Below are 24,445 nucleotides of genomic sequence, written 5' to 3' on the forward strand. Positions count from 1 at the left end.
AATATTCGTAACGTTTGGATCTTATATACATTTTCTTTTTTTTTTTCAAGAACGAATATCATATATGAAAGGAAGCAATAGGAAATGATAAAAATGAAATGCAGGGGACCATCATCATAAGCTAAGCTTGACGAGGATGATGGCCCCAGGTAAAGAGATACATAAAGAAAATCTTGCCACTCACTGAGTGTCAAGTGGCAAGTGATCGCGGTGACACATTTTCAAAAGCCTAAGCAACTGGATACACTTTAAAGCCATGTTAGAACTTAACTATCATTTCCATGGACTTGCAGCTGTCAGTACTCATTACTTTCGCTGTAGGGAAAGAGACCAGTGAATTTCGCTCTTGCTGACAGGACTGGTATGTTTGAATCGTGCAGTGAAGTGAAATCGGCAAGATGTTAGCCGTATTGATGTTGGTTGTCTTCATTTTATTTCCTTCGCAAAGTTTCCAATCAGGTCAGTCCTTAATGTTCACTTCATTAATTTCTATGGCACATTTCGTTTGATATTTCTCATTACTTGTAACGAGTATTTCTTTTTTTTTTCTTTTTTTTTTTTTTGGGGGGGGGGGGGGGCAATTATTAATTGAAAATAGTGACCTCTCGAGGGATTGACCGAACTCTGTAGGGCGTGAGAAACATAGAGGAGCATTACCGTCCACAAAAACTTTCTTTTTCTTGGGTTGGGTGGGGGGGGGGGGGGGAAGCGGACAAGAAAATGTCAATCTTTGGGGAAACGCGCAAGGGAAGGAGCGCAGCAACCAAGCAGCACCTGGTCGGGTAATAGGGAAATGGTTGTGAAAGAGGTATAGTCCTATTTGAGCTTAGGTATTTCAGGAATTGAAATTCACCGACCCCCCTTTTTTTAAACGAAGTTGCAAAGAACAAAAAGAGGGAATGTAATTCTTTACTTATTGTCTTAATCATTGGATGATTTTTCTTTTGTTGACTATTCAAATTATTTGAACATCTAACATCCAAGTGCAGTGACCGAGCAGGGGGAGGGTTTGACATGAGTTATCACGTGTTTGGTCCTTTTAGTTCATAAACTAGTTTCTTAAACTAATGCTATGATACAAATAAACTTATTGCATTTCCAGAGTTTACGCTGGAGTGTGGAAATCCCATCCATCTGACATCAACCGGATATCCAGGAAATTATGGAATTAACGAGATGATAAACTGGGTAATCACATCAGAGGTCGGAGAAAGGATTCTCGTTGTGTTCCACGATTTCCAAATGAGCAAATATTTAGACAGAATAACGATAATAGACGTATTATATCCGACCAACTTCCGTGATTACACCAAGTCAGACACCGACGCCCTGTCATTTCTTTCTTTTGGACACTCCATCGATGTCACATTTCGAACGGATGGAAGATTTGTTGCCAAAGGATTCAATCTCACTGTGTATTGTTACACAGCATGTGAGTATTAACTAAAGTTACGTCGTCGTTTGTAGATGCTACTAGATATGATTATTCGCATATATTTCACCTTCAAGTTTCATGATGGCGTTTCATTATTTTGTGTTATCTGGTGCACATGAGATATTTTGTTACCAAAGAAACAATATTGTTTAGGTGACACAATAAAGAATCGTTGGCGCACTCGTTAAGTTATTTTTCATTTTACTCAAGACGATAAGAGATACATATCTGTCTACTGATCTACAGAAGTCTTTGTAATTTCTGTAATTCTAATGTTCCTTTGAATCATAAGCAAGAACGATGGATTTCTGATTTCTCTTCCACTTATAAATGGAAGTGCAATAATCTTTAGTACGACAGAATATGTGACCTGCACCTCAAAACAAACAAAAAGTCGCCAGACATGAATTTTTAGTTAAAACCATATTCTGAAAGAGCAGACCTTAGGCTTTAAGATGATGTATAACTCAAATCAAATGGACTCTCCTAACCTATCTAAATATTGGAAAGAAAGCACAAACTCAGGAAAAGTGTGAACTGAGAAAAGAGGCTCTGAAGTACAGTGTCTATTCAAGCGCTTAATCTTTACCAAACCGTGCTGGCTGTGCGATGAATGGGACAAAAAACAGGAAATAAATCATCAGAGTAATAACAATGGAGAGATTATCAGATTAAACTGAAATTAAGCATGCCTCATTAACACATTCTGTCCATAATTAGTGCCAACTTTCAAAGCAGTAGCCCTATCCTTTCAAAAGTTATTAGAGTTGAAAGTGAAGAGTGTGGACAAGGTTTTTCAGAAATGAAAAAGGGATTCTAAAGACACACCTAATCACACTATTCTACCAAAAATGTTCGAGATAAACTGATTAAAAAAACACACTTTCCAGCCCGTTTTATGATACCAAATTTTAGTACAATGTAAAAGAAGACCCGCTCTTTCAGAAAATATGAAAAAATCAAGTTCGGCTAGGTTGGCGCATTTCACTTATTTTCAGTCCTCACGCAAAATCAGTGTGTGCGACTTTATGTTCGTTTTGAGGTGCACGGTCACATATAATGGATATTTGTGTTTATACGCAAATGCGCGAAATGTATTGTTTCATGTATTTACGATCACCTGCGTAGCCAAGGGGATGGGAGGGAGGAGGGGATTGGGACGATCGCCCCCCCCCCCATAAAAAAAGATTGGACGGGGGATTTGGAAAGCGGAAAAAATGCGTGTTTATTGTTTGCATGTGCATGAAGCGGGTCTCTCTTTCAAACTTTTTTCAAATAGGTTCATTTTTATTTTCATTTTTTTTTTCACTCAAAGTGTGCACCAGATCGTTTACTTTCAAATAAAAGAACGCAAAATCTCTCTTGATTGGCAGGGGGTACCCCTCCCAAACCCTCCCCCTCTGAGCCCCTTTCCCTACCCTTAGTACACTTTTCAGATTTACACAAAATTATGAATAATTCTGAATGCACAAGACTTATCATTTATATTCCGAAAACTCAAAAGTTTCCTCATGCACAAGGGGACTATCCCCTTTGAACCCTCTGCGTGCCACACTTGTTTCCTGTCCATAGGTTTGTGTATATTATGTGAAATTTGACTCATTGGCACAGAAAGGGGTAGGTCAACCCTTTCCTCGCTCAGTTTCCCCAGATCAGTTTCTTTTCGATAATTTCCCAAATATTCCATCCAATATGCGTATACAAGATACAGGAAGGATGGGGATAGCACTGTCCCACACCTTCTCCCTACTCGCCACCCCCCCCCCCCCCATGCATACAAGTAGACTAAAGCTACACTTTAAACATTGACAGTTTTCCAAATATGCCATAAAATGTGAGCACAAAAATGTTTAACTGCAATCAGAAAATACAGATTCTCCCTCGGAGGGGAAATAGGGCTTATATCCTACCACATCATCGTGCTTTGTCTCCTCCACACATTTGCTACCTGATTGACAAATTTCCAGATATTCAAAAAAAAAAAAAAAAACACCCTCCATAGAATATGGGAGAGGTATCTGCCACCCTCCCACTGCTTGGTCCCCTCTATAGAGTACATTTTGGGAATGACAATTTCCGAATTTTCCACAAAAATGTGCTTCAGATTGCTCTATTTCAATTCTAAAAACGCAAAAGCTCTGTCGAGCGAAAGGGCTATACCTCATTATACTTTGTACATACACACAGATGATGCACCCGAGGAATAAGAGCTGAATCCGTGGTTTAGCTATTAACACTTCCCTGAAAAAAATATATATATTTATTTCCATTATTTATTTATTTATTTTTGCATTGAAACAAAAGTTTGCACCTGCCAGATCACTGAATTTCAAGTCTGAAAAAAAATACCCATAATCTACATCCTATTTATTCATTTATTTATTCGTGTTTTCTTTAAAAGCAGGGTTGTCCCGTTCAGAGCCCCAATGGCCTGCTTTGCAAGGGAGCCCTGCATCACATACAAAGGTTACAAAATCAAATACGAATTACAAATAATATCGGGTAACATAATTTTATACAAATAGAAAATACACTATTGTGCATGCTTTTTCTGTTTAATTGCTTAACAGACAGCGTTCATGATATTCATTGTAAGAATTGATACGTGAAGCTTATCTTATGAAAATGGGCAAATTGTTCAATGATAATCTTCATCAAAATATACTGCACCTTAACAACTGGGACTGTTTCAAGTCGATAAAACACACTAAAACATGCATCAAATTGTACCATTTACAACATCAAAATGCAAAAAGTTCTCACCGTGGGAGGGAGAAAACCCTCCCATCCCCCCCCCCCCCGAACAAATATAGGCTACGCTGGTGTTTCGATGTATTTGTCATGTGTTTGTTTGTGAAGGATGAATGAAATATTCATCGATCTAGTTGTGCACAGTAAAACGCTGTAATTTTGAACTCTTACATTATGTGCATCTAATGTGCCATTTATAAGTATGAAAATTGTTCATCATCTTCTTCACATTCTTTTTGTATTTTTTTTTTAACTCTGTATTTTGCTCTGCTATGAAGATGGTCCCCAGGATACTTAAACTTTTCTGCGTGGTCAGAAGTGGTTTACATTCGATACGAAATGACTTTATACCTTTACCGTGTATTATACAAAATATACATAAATTTTGCATTATATCACCAAGCCAACACTTTTTAATCATGCAACAAGAAATGAAAATAAACTAAGCTTATGTTTAGCTACGGTAATTCTTGTTAGTTTTATTTTTCACTTCCTTAACGGTTTACTTGTGGTGGAGTGTTGTGTGAGGTCGTGTGCAATATTACTGTATCATTCATAATGACGTTGCATTGGGTTACCTAATGGCTACCTAATAGATATCTGATTCGTTTCTCTATGGAAAACACAACTTCTGGTAAATTTCATGGCCATTGATGACTGTATTTGTGTGAGTGTGTGTGTGTTATAATAGCAAATCACCTATTAGAGTCTTTGAGTGTGATAATCATCTCCGATGACGCTTGAAACAACTGAGCACAGGCACACACCACTATAGAGTAAACCAAGGTGTCCCGTCGGTTACTTTGATATGGGGTTTAGGAACCTGTAAGGAGGAGACTTTTAATACGGTAGTTTTTCTTTTTATTTTCTTTTTATCTTGTGCATTACAAGTTCCAGAGTACTTTGCTAGGATTCAGTCCGACGGCACATCACCGTGGAGCGGTCTCTTACAAGTGTACCACGCCAATTCCAAGGCATGGCTTCCTGTATGTGCCGATAAATGGAATTCTGTCACAGCTCGCATAGCATGTCGACAGCTGGGTTATCCTGATGTCACAGCGAATGGGACTGATGACATCGACGACGCCAGCATGAAAACATTTATTAACCTCGGAAGTCTTAGCAAAGGTGACGTCTATGATTTCATTATATGCAAAGGTACTACAGAAGCTTAATCTTTATTATGCAAAGGTACTACAGAAGTATACTGAAATACGATTTTTTTTTTCAAATATAGTGAGGGCCTACCTTAACATACATTCTCGGAAAAATTACTCAAAGCTTGTTAACGGTACAAGGAAACTGATGTTCAAACGTGCATGGATACTGAACTTGTCTATTCCGTTGCTCTACTTAATTACTGTAGTTTGTTTGTTTGTTTTTCAACTGACTTAATTTCAGCAGGGTTCATTGTCAATACGGGTGCCAGATAATTCAGTAATCATTTCGGGAAATGATTTTCTAATTCAGAAATTTAAATTGGTTCACTTTTTTTCATTCAATCGTCAAATTAAATTTTATATCTACCTCAGACGTGCGAATTCTACAGGAATGTTCTTCAACATCCGAAGTGTGCTCATCAGGAAGTATAGCACTAGTAACCTGCCATCGTGAGTATATAAAGTCGTGAGAAAAATTAAAGACAATTGTTGTAATCATTATGAACCCACACATTTAGCGCTTGAAAAGTGATTTAAATGCAGATATTTAAAGGACAGATTACCCCTCAACCCCAACATGGTCATTGCCCTCATCATCGCCCCTGAATTTTACACAAATATTTAGAAATACACATAATTATATTCATGTTTGTAACCACTAAATTATTTATATGTCAGAAAGACATTCAATTGTATAAAAACATTTGTGTGGATGTAAATTCATAGAAGCCTATCAGGTGTATCATCGCTCTATCAATATCTCTTGGAAGAAACAACTGCACAATTGGCAGAGTCCACTCCATCAGTTATGTATTTCATTTATGATTCTTTGCCATTCATGTACTTCATAAAATCTATGTTCTGTTTTATCTTTATCCGTCACTATGATCTCGGAAACCAAAGAGACTTCAAAATGCTTTTAGCATCGGTAATAATATGTATGTAGGTCTAATAACTTCGTACCTGCATGTAGCCGAACAAGTTGCCTCGACCGTGGAAATAAATCTGGTAGGTAATCAAGTGGGTACACGTCACGACCTAGACTGCAAAGTGAACAATGCCCACTCGCTCAAGCTCACTAGCATCACATTAAACGGGTCTACGAGCTATACGATTCACGGGCTAAAGACACTATAGGCCTTAGTTTGGCATCGAGCTCATGGGCCTGTTTCACTCGGTGTCTAGCTCGTTGGCTGTGTATGGCTCGTGGGTGTATGGCTCGTGGGTGTATGGCTCATGGACGCCCGTTCAATGTTTAACTCGAGGGCCGAATGACTCGTGGGTGTCTAGCTTCTGGGATGACCCTGATAAAACTCTATGATACTCTGCCTGAACCTACACCGTGCATCTCAGTGCTTACTTGTTTAGCCTGCATTGCAGCGTTCTGCTATATCTGATATCTTAACATTTTTTAAAATGTAATTTGAATGTTTTGTTCACTCTTGGTTTGTTTTGTTTTGCTTTTTGTCTTTTTTTTTTTGCCTTATTGTAAGGGATCTCACTGACCTAATTCATAGAAGTTTACATACAAATTATATTCTCATCCAAATTTCTAGGACCTGGTTACGAAGGCTGCTATGAGATTGTAGAATCTAAAGCGAGACGGTTTGATTTACGGAACTCGACCTCCATCTCATCGATCGAAGACTGCCTTTTTACATGCAGAGAGCAGCGAGACAACTTTTCTGTCATCCGAGGAGATCAATGCGATTGTCTTAATACCACTGAAGGAAGATGGCTAATAGACACCGCTTTGGTGGATGAAGTTAATGAAGAACGATGTGACAGCCCATGCCCCGGAAACACTGATGAACGGTGTGGTGGGGCAGCTGGAAATCCAACCTGGTTCTCTCTCTACAGTGGTATAACCAGTCCTTACATCACAAGAAATACTCACCATCTCACAAGCAAATCAGTATTTTATATATGTGACACTGCACCTCAAAACAAACAAAAAGTCGCCAGACATGAATTTTAAGTTAAGACCATATTCTGAAAGAGCAGACTTTTAGCTTTAAAATGATGTATAACTCAAATCAAATGGACTCTCCTAACCTATCTAAATATTGGAAAGAAAGCACAAACTCAGGAAAAGTGTGAACCGAGAAAAGAGGCTCTAAAGTACAGTGTCTATTCAAGCGCTTAATCTTTACCAAACCGTGCTGGCTGTGCAATGAATGGGACAAAAAACAGGAAGTAAACCACCAGAGTAAAAACAATGAAGGGATTATCAAATTAAACTGAAATTAAGCATGCCTCATTAACACATTCTGTCCATAATTCATGCCAACTTTCAAAGCAGTAGCACTATCCTTTCAAAAGTTATTAGAGTCGAAGGTGAAGAGTGTGGACAAGGTTTTTCAGAAATGAAAAAGAGATTCTAAAGACACACCTAATCACACTATTCTACAAAAAACATTCGAGATAAACTGCTAAAAAAAACACACTTTCCTGCCCGTTTTATGATCCCAAATTTTAGCATAATGTAAAAGAAGACCTGCTCTTTCAGAAAATATGAAAAAGTCAAGTTCGGCTAGGCTTACCCATTTCACTTATTTTCAGTCCTCACGCAAAATCAGTGTGTGCGACTTTATGTTCGTTTTGAGGTGCACGGTCACATATATACAAAAATGTCAAACAAACACACAGAGGACGAGTAATCATTATGATAGATTATGCAAGTTCAGAAAAGATTGTAGCATAGTTCTATGATTTTTTTTTTCTGTGACATTATGACCTCTTGTGTGTTATATTAGTATTGATTTCAACAGTCAGCACTTCCTAATGATGATAATTCAGTGCTGTTATAGCGCATATAAATACCATTGATTCCGTTGATTGATTACCATTGATTGAAGGATGAATGATAGACGTCTCTGAATGTTATTAATTTCAAACATACAATTAACTAATTCGAGATTTTTTTTTTGGAAAAAGAAAATCAGGGTGGTTTTAGACTTTGAGAATTGAATTTTTAACCTTCCCAAGCCCCCTAAATCTCCAGAAATAGTTGTGAAGATGTGTAACATAAATCACTATTGAATAGACGATTCATTATCGAAATCAACTTCACTTCATTGTCTTACAGCAGAACTGAAAATGCCAAACCTGAGATATCTGAAATTTGATTATCCAAAAGTGGTGTTGTACTATACCATAATGTACAATTGAGTATCTGAATATAAGAACGACCCAAGTCCATGGAAGACCATTTCGAGTAAACTTAAAAAAACTTCATATCTTTTTTATTTGTCCAATAATATTCTATTTAACTGTGATGGGAAGGCAACATTCTACATACAATTTAGAACATATATTATTATGACAATTAACATTTACATTAATTGTGGATGGGCCATTTTGTGTGATGGACTTGGGTCGTTCTTTGAATCATATACATGATATTCTGCTATAGAGATGAGAGAAGGACGAGAGAGGGCGCTATAATATGAATGTAAGAAAGTCCTTCATTCTTACATTCATATAAGATTGAACTCATTCATTTCAGGCACTTCCGGGGGTAATTAGGATTTATCATTTATGCACAAGATGAGTCCATGCATAAGCTACAATTTCCCATGTCAAACTAAATTTGGCCAAAAATTGGACTTGGGTCGTTCTTATATTCAGATCTTCAATTGATAGTATAACGATGCAGAAACATGGAAACAAACAAACAAGCAAACAACATTACTTGCCATTTAACATACAACTTAATTTGTGAGTAACACTTTGCTACAAAAAAAATAACAGCTTCATATCCTATGATCATAAACACTATGCATAGTATTTGTTATCTCCCTCTGAACAAAGCCTCTGCTGGCTTCTGCAATCATCCTGGTAGCTTGCAGAATGGTCATTGGTCCTATGCTGACAGCGCAGTGTACCTCGGATCGTCACTTAACGTGACCTGTAACGAAGGTTATATCGTCAACGAAAGCCGGCGAATTCACTGCGTCGCTGGACAGTCACCCGATAATCCAATGTGGAACGCGGCACTGCCTGCTTGTATAGAGGAGAAAATTGGTTAGTGGACACATTTTTAATTTCGTTATTGATAAAATTATGATGAAAGAATGAAACTTAATGACGAGGATTTAATCACCAATATGCAAGATAATCGAATTTGATTAAAAATGCAAGGTGATTAAAGAACACGAAACAAGAGTATTACATAGACCTACTTATCAGTGGGCAGTGGATATTAGGAAGGAGCAGAAAGGATGCGTCTGAGGAATGGTATCGTAAAAGAATATCGCTATAATTGAGGAGGAGGCAACATAAAGATAATGTGGAATTATAATACCATTATGGTAAAGTAATTCAGTAGCTCGAAAAAGTGTGACGGCTTTGGGGAAACAGGACTGTGACAAAGTACTGGCTAAATTTTGAAAATTACTGGAGGCGCAAGAAAAATAAATTTAGAGTGACATTTAGATAGCTTGCTGTCAGTTACACATAGGAAATTATTCTTGACTATCAATGTTGCATGAATGTATTGCAGGGAACAGAAGAAATGCTCGAGGTTTAAAATACTTTACGAAAATACCTTCCTCTTAGTGGTGTAAACATGAATATGGATTTTGCGTCATGAGATTGGTCATCCCCATTGTGACGAAAACACTTACTGAGAGCTCATTAACACGAGATAGTAGGGTGAACTTGCAACGTCTTTTAGTGTTCATTTATACAAGAGACATTAATTATGATAATAACGTAGAGAACCGAGAGTTGTTCGACAGTAAGACACATTATACATCAATCATTATGTCATGTGAAACTGCTGTAAAGTATTATGCACTTTGGCCCCGGATGCGATTTGTCTGTGTCGTTGTTGTTTGTTTGTTCGTTTGTTTGTTTGGTTTTTGCAGAAACCAGAATTGTTTTTACAGGTTCAAATGATGGTACAAGATGAAATTTCATTTCCCATACGTTTTTTACATAATATTTCTATTTGCAATCACGTACTTGTGTGTAGCCTATGTACAAGTGTTTTTAATGTGTATGATATTCAAGTGCAATAGATGACTAGTTTTATATGAACATACTACTGTATCTATAACGGTAAAGCACACCAGTCATAGCATGGTATTATTTTACTCTTTTGGAAAGAACCAACTGAAGAGCCCACTCAATCCGGTAAGTTATGCTATTTGGCTTTCGTCATTCATGTACTTGGTTATTATTATCATTTGCACAACGGTCGTGTAGAAAGTACTGTATCTAGAAAGGGGATAAACCGGGTATGCATGTCGTGAAATCTCGAAGGTACTTCACCCGACCATATAATTAGCACTTAAATGTGCACTGAAAGTGTGGTAACTGCCTGTGCATTTAACTCCACACTCTTCAAATAACACATCGTGTCATAAAGAGCTGAACGTTATACGAGTAACTAGATCGCGTTATTAGAATTGTCAACATACTTGAAAAAAAAAAACTTTTTACATTAGCACATTGCTACACAAGTCTGCTTCCAGAGTGTAATATATGCCATTAGAGTCATTTAACTGTTCAAAGCCACTCACTTTTCCACGCAAATGATATAATCTCAGGAGGTTCATGACTTTACATGAATAAATGTGATGTACTCCGCTATGCTTTTAATAACGTTCACATGATAATGCAGACTCGCAAAACGAGTTAAATCCAGTCATTAAGACATACGCGAATTTAACCGCAAAAATCGAGGAAAATGTACGGTATCTCAATCAAAACCTTAAAGATACTTACTGTAATGTTAGAAGTGAGAATTATGGAATTTTATTATTATTATTATTATTATTATTATTATTATTATCATTATCATTTCGTGCCATTTTATTTATTTTATTTCATTATGGATTTAGATTTAAACGTTAGCAAATTGCGTTTAAACTTGAATTATGACCAAACTCTTCACATCTTCGAACCTATACGCACATGTGCATAGACTTTTTCCCCCTTTTTTTACTCGGGGAACTTGCTAATTGTACAAGCTTTGCTTCTTATGCAAGTTCCCTCCATATTCGTTACTAAAGCTAGTGCTGTTTCAATAAAGCGATTTCATGAAGATCAAATTAGTTGAATAATACGTAGGTTCATATAATGCTTTTAGTTGCAGGTGTGAATGTATCATACTGTTTGTTACACTATTGTTTGTATTTACTTTATGACACTCCAACCTTCTTGGACAAATTGTTTATATACTACGTAACAATGAATTTGTATTATTTGGATATGGAAATAAATGAAATGGAATGAAAATGAAATGTTGAAAGTAGGGAAAGATATAACACTTGACCTTCGACAGTTTGGAGTCTCTTATTGTGAGAGACAAGACTGAGTCGTGCGTTTGTTAAAGCCTTATAGCTTCTCTCTTATTTCTTTTTTATAGTATCAAATGCTTAAAGCAATCTCAGGAAAAAAATCTTTAGTTTTTCAGGTTGAAAGTGCATGTTTCACGAATTGAAATCTTTTATGTTGCTTTGTTATTACTAACCGCCCTGCAAAATAGAAATGATCACCTATTATGTGTTATCAAATCAACCACGGCGTCCTAATGGCGTCAGAGAGCAATCGACTTGGTATGTACGAGTCATCACGGAATATTAGAACATCATCATCTTTCAAGAATTGTCTTTTTATATTTATCAAAATATCATTCGATCATAATCATTATTATTATTCTTGTTGACGCCATAAGTATCAATATCATCACTATCATGATCATTGCCATACCATTATCACTGATATCATTAATTTTGATTTCGTTCACAGACTTATGATTTTCAAAACATATAGTCAAGTCTACGGGCTCAGTATGGTAACTATGGAATATTTTGTTTTTGTTGTTGTTGTAGATTTTGACGCACTTCAAAAATTTGTCATAAGATTGCTAACCACGTTGCCTTTACAAATGAAACGAACGTATTGGTAATTTATATTAAGAAAAGAACTTTATTCGAATCCATGCTTCTCCTACTTGACAAAAGAAATGCATGCCACGTAATCCTACGTTTACCCAAGTAATTTCAGCAAAGAAAACAATATTTACACCCTCTGAAGACTAACAAATACCAAACTTCTTTACGTATGTTTACACGTGAAGTTATTAATAAATGCAATCAAAGGGAAACTGACCAAAAAGATGCAATTGTACGTGAGATTAATGGAAATGAGCAATGAAAATGGGATTCCATCGGAATTCGAATCCGAGACCTCTGGATTGTTGGAAGAGTACTCTCACCCATTGAGCTTTATACGACGCTAGCAGTGCCTATATATGCAGTGTTCGTCCGAGAAACCGGCCGATTTTGGCACCGCATTTGGCCTTCATGGTCTTTTGCGCGTTTACATTGAAATGTAGACCGGGCTCGGCTGCGGCCGTCCCCGGCCCTTTCACTCCCTGTAAATGGGGTGTAAGTTAAAAAAGGACATACATTCTTATCCCACTGGACAATCTGCTAAATTTCATTTATATACATAATCCTATTAACGGTGATGGCTCTGAAATCTGTTAGACACACCGGAAAAAAAAAAACGCCACTGAGGTCGAGTTTGGAAAAAATAAAGACCCATAAAGTAAATAACAGTTTTACTGTATCCAGTGTTGGTCTTGTGGGCTTTATATGCTTATCAATTGTGTCGATGTGGGTTTTTTTTTTTATAAGCATACTTTCATTCTCGTGGGCTTTACGGCTCTTAGAACTTTTTTTTAATGTCAAGTTCGTATGCCTCATTGGTATCGAGCTCATTTTGATGACTCCGAATTTCCACTGGTCACAACGCTTCCTCCGTTACACTTTAAAGGGATAGTACAGTTTTGGTTGAGATGAAAATTGAGCTTTTAAATTTTTCCAAGATACCAAGAAAACATTTATGATATAGTACAGAGCATACCATTTTAAGAGGAATTCAAAGTTTATTTGATGAAAATCGGGTTTGGAATAACTGAAACATTCAAAAACAAAGAAAAACAAAGCGATCGTTACAAAGTGTGGGTCCCACACTTTATTGGAATCTCTCTTTTTTGATATCCCAGCCATTTCAAAACCAATTTTCAACAAATAAACATTGAATTCCTCATAAAATTGCATGCTCTTTTATATTTTATATGAGATTTCTCATTATCCCACCTGAAAATGGTAGAAACTGGAAATTAGGTCTCAACCAGAACTGTACGATCCCTTTAAAATTACCTTCACGTAAAACAACCTGATTAATGATATATACTAATTATGCTAATCGTTTATTTCAAATTGAATCTTATACCATGTGCAACACGATAACAAAGGGCAACATATTAGACTTGAAAAAAAAAATGTTTGCTTTATGATTTACATCAATAAATGTCGTGATTTCTGTATCAGTACAAGTAACGAGACAATTGAGTACCTTTAAGTCATTTTCGCTTTCCTGTAGTAATGTATATTCTTGCAGCGTTACTTACACTGAGCAAAATAACAAAACAACAACAACAACAAAAACGGTTGTACATGGCCGTCACGTTGTTTGTTTGTGTTTTATCTGCCTGCTTTAGATCACGAGGAAGACCAAACAGAACTGAGTACCGGTAATTACATTCAACTCCTAAAGATAAAATAATAGAAAAATGATAATTCTGCACCTATCCTTGATTATATGTTATCTGAAAGCACAATCCCCCAAAACCACAGCTCGTTCACGTATCATATGACGTATTTATCCACGTCCAGGTGTCATTCCATGCGCCGTCACGGAATTTGGCACCAGATCGCATGTATTTCCTATATATTACGTAAGAACAATCAGGGGACAACGATTTTGCAATTTAGTGTGAAGACAAGCCACTCTACATCAGATGCAGACATTAGATAAATTCTACATTGGCCAAATTTCAGTGAATTTTCGATGTGTAAATTGCTGGCTTTGAGTCATGTTTGGTGTCTACACAAGATTGATCAGCGCATGCACATTCATGTTCGTGTATGTATGCACAATATGAAAGCGAATTGCGTAACACTTAATACAACGGAGGCAATAACACAGTTCACCATACAGGATATACATGACTGTGTAGTTGGTAGGAAAATTAGATTACAGAATTCAATATCATCAAATGATAAATCATTGTATGCCCAATACTAAAGTCTGTGTTATATTACCTGTGTATTCTAGACTAACAGGTTTTTTAATCTTTCACTCAAATAATACACGCCATTTAAGTAATTACAGCCCGATGCGTGCATCTGATGGAAAAGGGGGAACTATATCGATTTTTTTTTATTGATTCATAACACCCACTTTTTAAAAGGAAAGACATCTTGTTTTGGTCATGTTGAATATATAAGGCAACCACCTCCAAGAGAAATTGAATGCCTAAATGGTGCTTTCATTGGGCATGGAATGCATCGAGCTGTATTTAACAGTGACACTGACGTGGTTTATTTGTTTCATATCCCTCGCAAATTATTTCAAGAATAACAGCAAAGTAAGTGGGAATTCTCATTGTTTACAGTTCGCCGTTGACTGATCACCCAAGTTTATTTCTTCCTATTCTTTTTCTATACATCGTCTTCCTTGCGCGATGCCTATTCATTCTACGTGAAAACATAGCTGATCTTCTAGGACCGTGTTTGGTGTCAGAAATCGTACCGTATACTCGTGACATATTATTGTTCTCTTTAGCAAATATTGCCAACGTGATATGATTTGATTAACTCTTTCCCAAGAGGGACTTTCTGACGGAAAAAGGGTTTTGTGTAGAAGTGTGTTTCACTCCTTCAATGCTCTCGGCCAGTCATTGAACATGAAAACATTTGTGAGGTAAATAATGAGCTTTGGGCCTATTTGAAGAGCTTGCTTCCAAAAGGCACTAAATCCATCATTTTTTCAATGTACTGAGCGCCTTTTGGAAGCAAGCTCTTCATTTGTTGAATCAATAAATGTGTAAAGTATTTCTTACGTGGTAGAAGCTATTCAATACATTCCCATTGATTTGTCATCTGTCTAGAGCCAGATTCATTTAACCATGTTTACTGGATCATCCCTTTGGTTATTGTGGTGGCTGTGGCAGCCTCGATATTCATCGCAGCAAGTCATCGAAAGAAGGAGAGGTCAGTATTTGTCTCCTTCTTTATTTTGTATTATACTACTCCATGCTACTACTACTACTACTACTTATTCGAGGGCAAGTATTAGCCTCAGCTATGCCATTTCCGTAAAGCAAGTTGCATATCCAAGCCTGTTATATCTAAAAAATAATAATAATACAATAATGCTTCATTAAGATTTTTCCATATTCTGAGTACCCCCCCCCCCCCATAAAAAAAAGATGCATAACGACCACGTGTAACGTGTGGTCAACATTTCTTGAGACGTGGTGTTTGACATAATTCACAAGATCATTCCCAAGTATTGAATATTCTACTTTAATTTGTATGCAACAATAATATCAACTTCGCAGCACGTACAATAAACAAATGGGTAATTGTGAAAGTACTAGACCTAAACTGCAGGTGGTGATTGAATCTTCCATAGTTATTACAGATGACATGGCAAACGTCGTAATTTCCACTCCAAGATGTACAAGGATGAAAACTGCTTTAAAAATCTGGTCAAAAGTATGAAACAATTTGTAGCAATACTGTGTGGCATATGCTGACAAAGCATGAAGTACTCAGGATATGTGAGTTATTGTACTGTATTATTTTACCTTGTTTGTGTTAACCACAGTACGAGTTTTCTACCCCCTGTGATTCTTGTTTTTATTATGAATTGCCTCTTTATTGTGACTATAACAGTAACATTCACTCCATCTTGTAGTTCCGGGTGTCGACTGCAGCTGCATGTTGCAGGGAGAGGAATTGAAGGGTCATCGAACACTCATAGTGGATCTGGCACGGGAACACCCGCCCAGGAACAAAGTAGGCCTACACAGCAACAAAGTAACTCTCCAGACCAAGAGGACCCTTCCCCGCTGAAACGAGATCACTTGCTAGAGGAGACTTCAAACACATATCAGGTTCTAACGGCTCCCGGCCAGAATCGACCTCTGCCTCAACGTCCAGGGAACACTGCACAACAACCTGTCACAACACGTGACAGCAAGACAAACAGCGAAACCAATACCGGTATCAGCTCCAACACCGACACCAACACCAACACCAACACCAACGAAAATACCAACACAAACTCCAACACCCTCTTCGACATCTTACGTGACAATGAGTCACACCATCCTGCAAGGAGCTCCAGTAGGAAACTCGCAACTGCAGGGTCCACCCCGCACGTCAGGAATAGGCGAAGCAAAAATGAAAGAGAACAGAATACAGATCTTGCAAAGAAGCCAGATGGCGAAGAAAGCATCGATGGACGATCTGAGGTTTCCTATGCAGTTCCTGACGGCAAGAAACCTCCAGTAAAACCCAGACGGTATGCATCAAAGATTTTCAAAACTGACCATTCCAAAGGGCAAAGTAAGATAGACTTGGAGGATGTAGTTGTCCCAGCAAGATCAAGCATGTTGTACGCCCAAATCAACCACCAAGTACCCTCCACCAGTCACATGGTCGACCAAAGTTACGAGGCCGTGGACCACCAGCCTGCACTCCCCACTTGCAATGCGTCCTGCAACATTGGGCAAAAGGCACCTGGATCTCAGCAGCAATGTCACGAGAATGATAATAGCTGTCCCCTTTTGTACCAAACACTTGAAGATGAGAGCGAAGACCCGGAGAATGGAGCGCAAATCTACGAAGACATCAATGTTGGTCCATAGATGGAAGCACAAAAAGGTGAATGTTTCTTCCTCTTTCTTTCGTGTTTTATTTTTCCTGTAAACGATTCATTGTGATCTTTCCTTTCCCCGAGTACCTACTATCGACTAAAACAACGACCGTAAACATGCTGGCACAGTATCGTCAGTTCCTTAATAGTGTAATCTTTAGTACAGTAATTTCCCCAATTTTCGTATTTTCCAAAGGAAATATACGAGCATTCGTACTTTTTATGCCTCCGCAACGAAGTGGCCGGAGGCATTATGTTTTCGGGTCGTCCGTCCGTCCGTCCGTCCGTCCGTACGTCCGTACGTCCGTACGTCCGTACGTCCGTCCGTACGTCCGTCCGTACGTCCGTCCGTACGTCCGTCCGTCCCGTTTTGTTTTTGTCGATATCTCAAGAACAGTGTGGTGGTTTTACATCAAACTTGGTATGAGGGTATATCCTTGGGGGATAATACTTTGTGTGGATTTTAGGGTCACAGGGTCAAAGGTCAAAGGTCACAGGTTATTTTGTGAAAAAAAAATTTGAAATTTCATGTTTTTCTCCATATCTCGCAAATGGTTCAAGGTATCTTCATGGAACTTAGTGTATATGCTTGTACCGATGGGCAGTGATTATCTAGGGAAGTTGGGGGTCATGGGTCAAAGGTCAGGGGTCAAAGGTCAAGGTCAACTCCTCAAAATATCATTACTTTCCTTAAAATGCAATATGTCTGAAGGTTTTTTTTTTTTTAACTTGATGTATGGCATGTATTACCCATTATATATTTTTGGGGAAGTTTCTTGCCAAAAGGTCAAAGGTCAAAAGGTCAAAGGTCAAGTGAAAGTGCTAAATTGCACTTTTTCCTCCATATCTCGAAAGTAACTCAAGGTATCATCATGAAACTTACATATTTATGCATGTTCAACCTAATAGTGATTCTGTTTGGAACTGTGAGGTCAAAGGTCAAAGGCGAGGTTTAGATAATGCTATTTTCCCATTTGATACTGAAATTATACATTTTCCCAATACCTTGAAAATTACTCAATGCATAAACTTATAAAAGGGTCAAAAGTCAAGTAAAAATCATCAGTTCCCCAAACACCTGCACTCTGACATTTTAATCATTCATCCAATTGAACCTAGTTCTAGGAAAGTGAACATTCAGCACATTTGTGTCAAACCTGTCATTTTAATATTTTGCCAATTGTGTGAAACTGTCATCACACATTGTCAAGACATTGTACTATAGACCTATTAGGAGAACCTTGCATTATGGCGGAGGCATATCAGTAGCCATAGCGATATATCTAGTTTGTATTCTTCCTCGTTACATTTTTTTTTTATGCCACTATAATGTCGTCTTAACAACATAATACAATGTTTAAAAAAAATATCAAGTGGGTGCCAGCAAATAGGGTTTAACTGGATTTGCAAATGGTGATTAAAACCTCAAACAGTTATGAATTACCTCGCTACACTTGTTTTTTTCCAGCCTTAGGTTCTCAAGGGCTAAAGCCGTGTTGAGTCTGTATGACGACTTGTCGCATGGCCAGGTGGATTGTGTACTGATTATTAACTCTTTATGTGCCACGTTCGCACCTCCGACTCAGTCGACGGCGTACCAACTTCGCACATTCTGCTCAACAAACAAAGCCGCCAAGACCGATCGATAAACCGCTAATTATTGCTAATCCCGTGGCACAATGAACGCGTTTCTCGTGCTTTTGTTCCTCTCATATACGGCTTGCGTTCTATGTGGTGATCGACTATCAAGCGATGTTCCCAACTAGATTTACTCGTACATTCTATGTTTCTGTCACGGTTTAATGTGCAAAAGCCATGCCTTTATAGTAATGTAGCAACTGGTCATTAAAAGAAAAAATTGAAAATAGAGTCGGCATACAATTTATATCGAAACAAAGCTTGGCATTCCTCTTTAACTTTGCCTATTATTACGCCCATCTCAACAGAAATATTTAGAAGTTATACAAATTGGAAAAACATAATTCTTTCTCAAAGCATGACTACCTTCGTGTCTCAGAATAACGTGGCACACAGGGGGTTTCCACCATGGCACATAAAGAGTTAAGAAAGGTGACTAACTTAATTCCCTACCAGACCTGGGGGGTGTTTCATAAAGCTGCTCGTAAAGTTACGAGTGACTTACGAGCGACTGGTGATCAGTTCTTGTGCTGAATTATGGAAATTCTGATAAGTATAGCACATCAGAACTGATCACCAGTCGCTCGTAAGCTGTTCGTAACTTTACGAACAGCTTTATGAAACAGGGCCCTGAAGTGTGTTAACTTTTCTCTCTATGGTTCGTTTTGGTTTAATACGCAATGGGTAAGATTACTAGATACAGGCCATATTTTCTGACATACTATGAAATTATGTTTTAATGAAGTAATAATGACATTTTGATGCATGCAAAAATCCAACCACTGCGTAGGACAGTCTGACAAATCATTCATTCAAAATAAATTGCCCAGTTATCGCGGATTTTTTTTTTCGTTTCTGAATATGTCGACTAGCCACATCATTGGTCTCGTACCATTTTTGCCCGCTGCCTCCCTTTGATGGGAATATTTCCTACTATTTATTCTGCCTTGTAGACCCAAGTGTCGACTGAAGGATGCTCAGGCGACGAGAGTTGAAGGGTTATGTACAACTCAGGTAGATCCACATGAGCACAAGGAACATTGTACAACAACCCAGCACAACAGCCAGGGCAACACCAACACGTCACCGGCCGCAACACCGATACCAGCGTCAACACCAACACGAACACTAATCACTAACAAAAATACACCCATCCATTATCCAACGTGGCAGCAGCTCACTGAGTTGCCAAGTATGTCCGACAAGAGTGTTGGATACTCGCTGATGGGAAACAGCGCAGATTTTCTTCTATGGGTTTCAGACGTCACTTACGGTAGTAGGCCTCCAAGGAGTTTGAGGTGGCGATGATTGCTGTTTAATCGGGGTGGCATAGTAACTGACCTCCTCGTGGTCCGCCCTGGAAACGTTCTACGGCTGACGAGTTGCCTACATCTCGGTCAACTGATCTGATCTACTCGAGAGTGTATTTTTTCATCAGAAGAAGATAGGATTAAGACGTGTACAGAGGAAGACTTGTATCTGTTGTGATGTGAGTACGGTCCTGGAAGAGAGAGTGGCTTCCGATGGGAAGAAAATGTTTGATGATGTCGCAGGATTCGCTGACGGACGTTTGGTGAAGAGTGAGTATACATCAAAGCTTACAAGAGTGTCTATAGAGCTGATTGAAGTGTTAGAGAGACTGTCGATATGAATGAGATATTGAAAATAGCGGATGTGGAGTAGAGTTAGAGTTGCGTTGCATTTTGTCTGCTTGTATTATGTGGATGGATTAATTTATGTGCAGACTTTTAATCCTTGCTCGTTCTCTGTTCATTATTATTGTGTTTTGATCGTAAAGACTGTTGCTTTGCACTTTGTCTGCTTGTATTATGTCGATGAATTAACTTGTGTGTATACTTTTGATCCGTGCTCGTTCTTTGTTCAGACCGAGCAGGTATGGTGTGACTGTTGAGAGAGCTTGAGTTATCGAAAGTTTGATGTTGTCGGCTGCTGCCTGAGTTCGGGTTCTCGTAGTTATAATTAAGATTTCTGTAAAACGGATCAGCTTTGGGTGGTGTGGTGAAGGTATAAAGCTCGAGTGATAACACTTTGTGACCAGGATGTATGAGACTGTGTTAGCTTTAAAGCGTTGTTGGGAGCCACGATAGGTTTGTCTTGTCGGGATATGTGGATGGGATTTTTATTTGATAACAAGTTGAACTTTTGTATCTGATTTTCTTTGGTGCAAAGAAAAATGGTCCAAGGCTTGAAGGCCTACAGAGTGTAACGGGTGTGTTTGTGAAGTATTGATTTTTTTTTAATTGATTGTGTGTAGTTCTTGTTCATCGTGGAGACTGTAATAAAGTTGATTTGTAGACCTTGGTCCCATAGCGTAAAACTATGGTAACTATACAATTTATGAAACTTTAAAATCAATGACAATTAACATACCAACCCTTTTCCGCGTTACGTTACTGCTACGGTTACCAACGCTTGCGTTAAAGAATATTGTTGTGTTTGCTTCCTGACGAACTTCGTTGAAAATATGCAGTGTTACAAAATACTACTTTTCTAATATGTTAAGAAATCTATTGATGAAGAATTTGTCTACATCTTTCCAGATGATGCTAACAATATCATGCACTTTTGCTGTTTGTTTATAGTTTTGTGAGGAGGACTTGCATAGTTTATTGTTCTCTCTTTTTTTGTTAAAAAGTTACCAATTTTAATAATATAATATGCGTGTTCAAGATTTCTCTTGTCCAATTGATAGTAGTGTTTGAGTATTTGATTTGAAAATTGGTAAAAGTTATTAATATTGTCAATGGGGCACATGAATGTTATGTATATACATATATACGTGTTTATATACAGATGCAGGTCTATTTGTATGTTTTGATATTCGAAACTATTTGCTTTTATTTTCTGTAGTAAGTTTCTATGTGTAATTAGTTGTTGATGGAATGTATTTTGAAAGAGAATTGTATCCGTGATATTATGTATATGTAATGTACGTTTCGTTTCGTTTGTACATGTATATTTACATCTCGAGCACGCAATTTATCTCTTTTTTTTTCAGCCATTTTCGTTTTGATAAAATAAACCAATATCTATCTTTCTATCTATCTATCTATCTATCTATCTTTCAATCTACTTTTAAGTGTTGGTTTGCACAATATATTCTAATTTTTGTATATGCCACCTCATGGAGTGAACATTACACCAAGGAGGTCGTACACCCTGGAGTAATCATACTTACTACTTCTTCAAAGTGAGTAACTGTGAAAAGATCCTAATCTGTACATGACGCATCACTGGTAACGAGGATTATTTGATAGTGACGTCAGCATGTGATTTTGTATGGGACTTCGCACTTCAGCTAAACAGGGAGAAAGTGAATAGAATGCAGAAAATGACAACTTCTAGCCACCGTGTTAGGAATGTTTATTGATTATGATACTAAATTCTGATGCCCCGAGAACGAGTACCATTTTCATCAATTTCGCTAAACACTTTCTACAAACTAAGCACATGGGCACGGTAATCTAATCTACAACCCAAATCTCAGGCGATGAATACACACAAATGAACATGCAGAAATAGATAGATGAAATCACAAGGTTATCTGGTAACTATACCAGAAAGGCACTTCAATGACAATCAGGAAGGTAACACAAATACTGTGTATTATTTGCATCTTGTCGACGAATCGAGAGTATAAATAATCCCTATTGGAAGTTAGACCAAAAGAAATTAGACTTAAAAGTGATTGGCCGAAACGTCCATAGACCAAACGATAAGAAGACTAAACGAAATTTAGACGAACCGACAATAAACAACAACAACAACAACAAAACAAATGAAGGTACACGAAGTGGAAATTATATATAGATCTAAGTGATCTAACCCAACAATGACTATTATGTAGACCAATTCAAGTGGCAATAAAGTTTTTTATACACTATATTCAACTCAATTACAGTACTTTTTGCTTGAACTGTATAGTGCAGTGATAGCTGTTTGAATCTTATTTATTTTATACACTGCATCTTAAAGTTCATCATATTCAAGTACTTTCTTTTTCTAAGTCCTGTATAGTTAACATCTGCATAGTTTTTATCTATTTTTAAACACTTAATTTTAATGTTCCTCAAATGTCAGTACTTCTTCGTACGTTGATCTGTGTATTTAATTATATAGGATGGTGTCGATATTGATGGAAATGTGACCGCAGGGCAGCAAAATCTCAACAAAAATCTTCAGTAAAACAAACACACAAACAAAAACATGAACAGCTGAGTACTTGCTGCACTATTTGAAGCCCTTACTCAAGTCTACAAAGTAGTAGGAAACAAGTGTTGGTACATATGAAGAGGGGGTCTTAGAATGCCAGATGTTGAGTATTTTGGTATGTCATTAAAACTGACATGGATGCGAAGAATGGTTGTAGCAACATGTAATGGTGTCAGTCATTTAATGCAGTCATTTATAACAAAGCCACTTGAAGTAGGTAGGGTTGGGCGATGAATATTTTCAACTTTATCCAACGAAGTTGCAAATCCATTTTGGAAAGATGTATTTCATGCCATATCCCTATTATGTCTTCCAGAGTGATCTTATTTTCTTTACCCATCCATTGTGGAGAAATAGTTCTATTCAAATCGGGCATAAAATTGTATTTTTCAAATCTTGGCATGAAAAAGGTATCAGGTTTATCAACGCCTTGATTGATAACGAGGGAAATTTGTTGACCCGTGGAGATTTTGAACAGAAATTTTATTCTGTAAATCAAGTAAGTGAGTGTCGCTTTGGGGGTTATTTTCAAAGATGTGAACAAAATATTGTAGATCCATTATTGCCACCATGTATCAAAATACTACTGCAAGAATTAAAAGGGTTTAGGTGTATTTACAAAGTTTTTCTTGGAAAAACAAAACGTTTACCTTTCATATGTTCTAAATGGGAACGACATTTAGATAGTCCCCCTGAAACTGTCAAAATGGAAAAGTATCACATTATGATATTTCGTTTTACTGTGGACATTGGGTTGAGATATTTTCAGTTTTAAATAGTAAATAAGATTTTTCTTTTAATAAACAAGTGTATAAGATGAAAAAAGTCAGTAGTGATAAATGTTTGTTTTGTAAAGAAAAGGTGGAGGATATTGTAATATTTTTAATGAATGTGAAACCAGTAAGTCAATCTGAAATGAAACTAAAAAATGGATAAATGAAGGTTCTAGCGTACAGATGAAACTTAGTTCGGAAATATAATTTTTGGCCTTAAAGAAAAGAGAAACGATGCTCTAACTTGTGCTGTGATTTTGATTAAGCAACAACTGTTTGTACAAAAGTATATAAAAAAGTCCCTATAGGTTTAACTCTATGAGGAAAAAATATGATTGAATATTATGCAGATGAGAGATATATCTATTCTGTATTTGGTACTCTCAACAAGTTTAGTTTAAAGTGGCAGTCACTGCAACATTTGTTTGTGTAAGTGTTTACGAGAGAAATGTTAAGAAAATAAGAGATTATGGTTGAATGTTTTGAGTTCGTATTATGTTGACATGAAGATAATAAAGTAGTCCATTAAGGGCTAAGAAAGTTTGGAGGAAAAAAAGCTGCAAATTTTCTTATGATTATCATGATTTATGAAGAGCAAGATATTATTCAGATGGGTGAAGATTCAAGAGTGAGTTTCTTCAATTTGCCTCCCTGAGCTACAAATGATATTTATTTAGATCGCAACTGGTGATCTGTTGATTGATCCA

The 24,445-nt window shown here is 37.3% G+C and overlaps 2 long non-coding RNA genes across 3 annotated transcripts; both read left to right on the forward strand.

Annotated features, from left to right (window-relative positions):
- The first annotated feature begins 233 nt into the window (after positions 1-233).
- LOC139738300 (uncharacterized) lies at positions 234-5,308 on the forward strand. Its single transcript, XR_011711431.1, has 3 exons — positions 234-459; positions 1,103-1,432; positions 5,078-5,308. It is a non-coding gene; the product is annotated as an uncharacterized lncRNA (long non-coding RNA).
- A 139-nt stretch (positions 5,309-5,447) lies between these two features.
- On the forward strand, positions 5,448-13,893 carry LOC139738301 (uncharacterized). 2 transcript variants are annotated; one of them, XR_011711432.1, is made up of 5 exons: positions 5,448-5,796; positions 6,903-7,208; positions 9,160-9,372; positions 10,459-10,485; positions 13,868-13,893. It is a non-coding gene; the product is annotated as an uncharacterized lncRNA (long non-coding RNA). The 2 variants fall into 2 exon arrangements; XR_011711433.1 differs by lacking the exon at positions 13,868-13,893 and adding an exon at positions 11,843-11,940.
- The last annotated feature ends 10,552 nt before the right edge of the window (positions 13,894-24,445 follow it).

This window comes from Diadema antillarum, unplaced genomic scaffold (genome assembly GCF_040938485.1).
Source record: "Diadema antillarum isolate AM-2024a unplaced genomic scaffold, OU_Dant_1.0 seq00000733_RagTag, whole genome shotgun sequence".
In the NCBI taxonomy this organism is placed as follows: Eukaryota; Metazoa; Echinodermata; class Echinoidea; order Diadematoida; family Diadematidae; genus Diadema; species Diadema antillarum.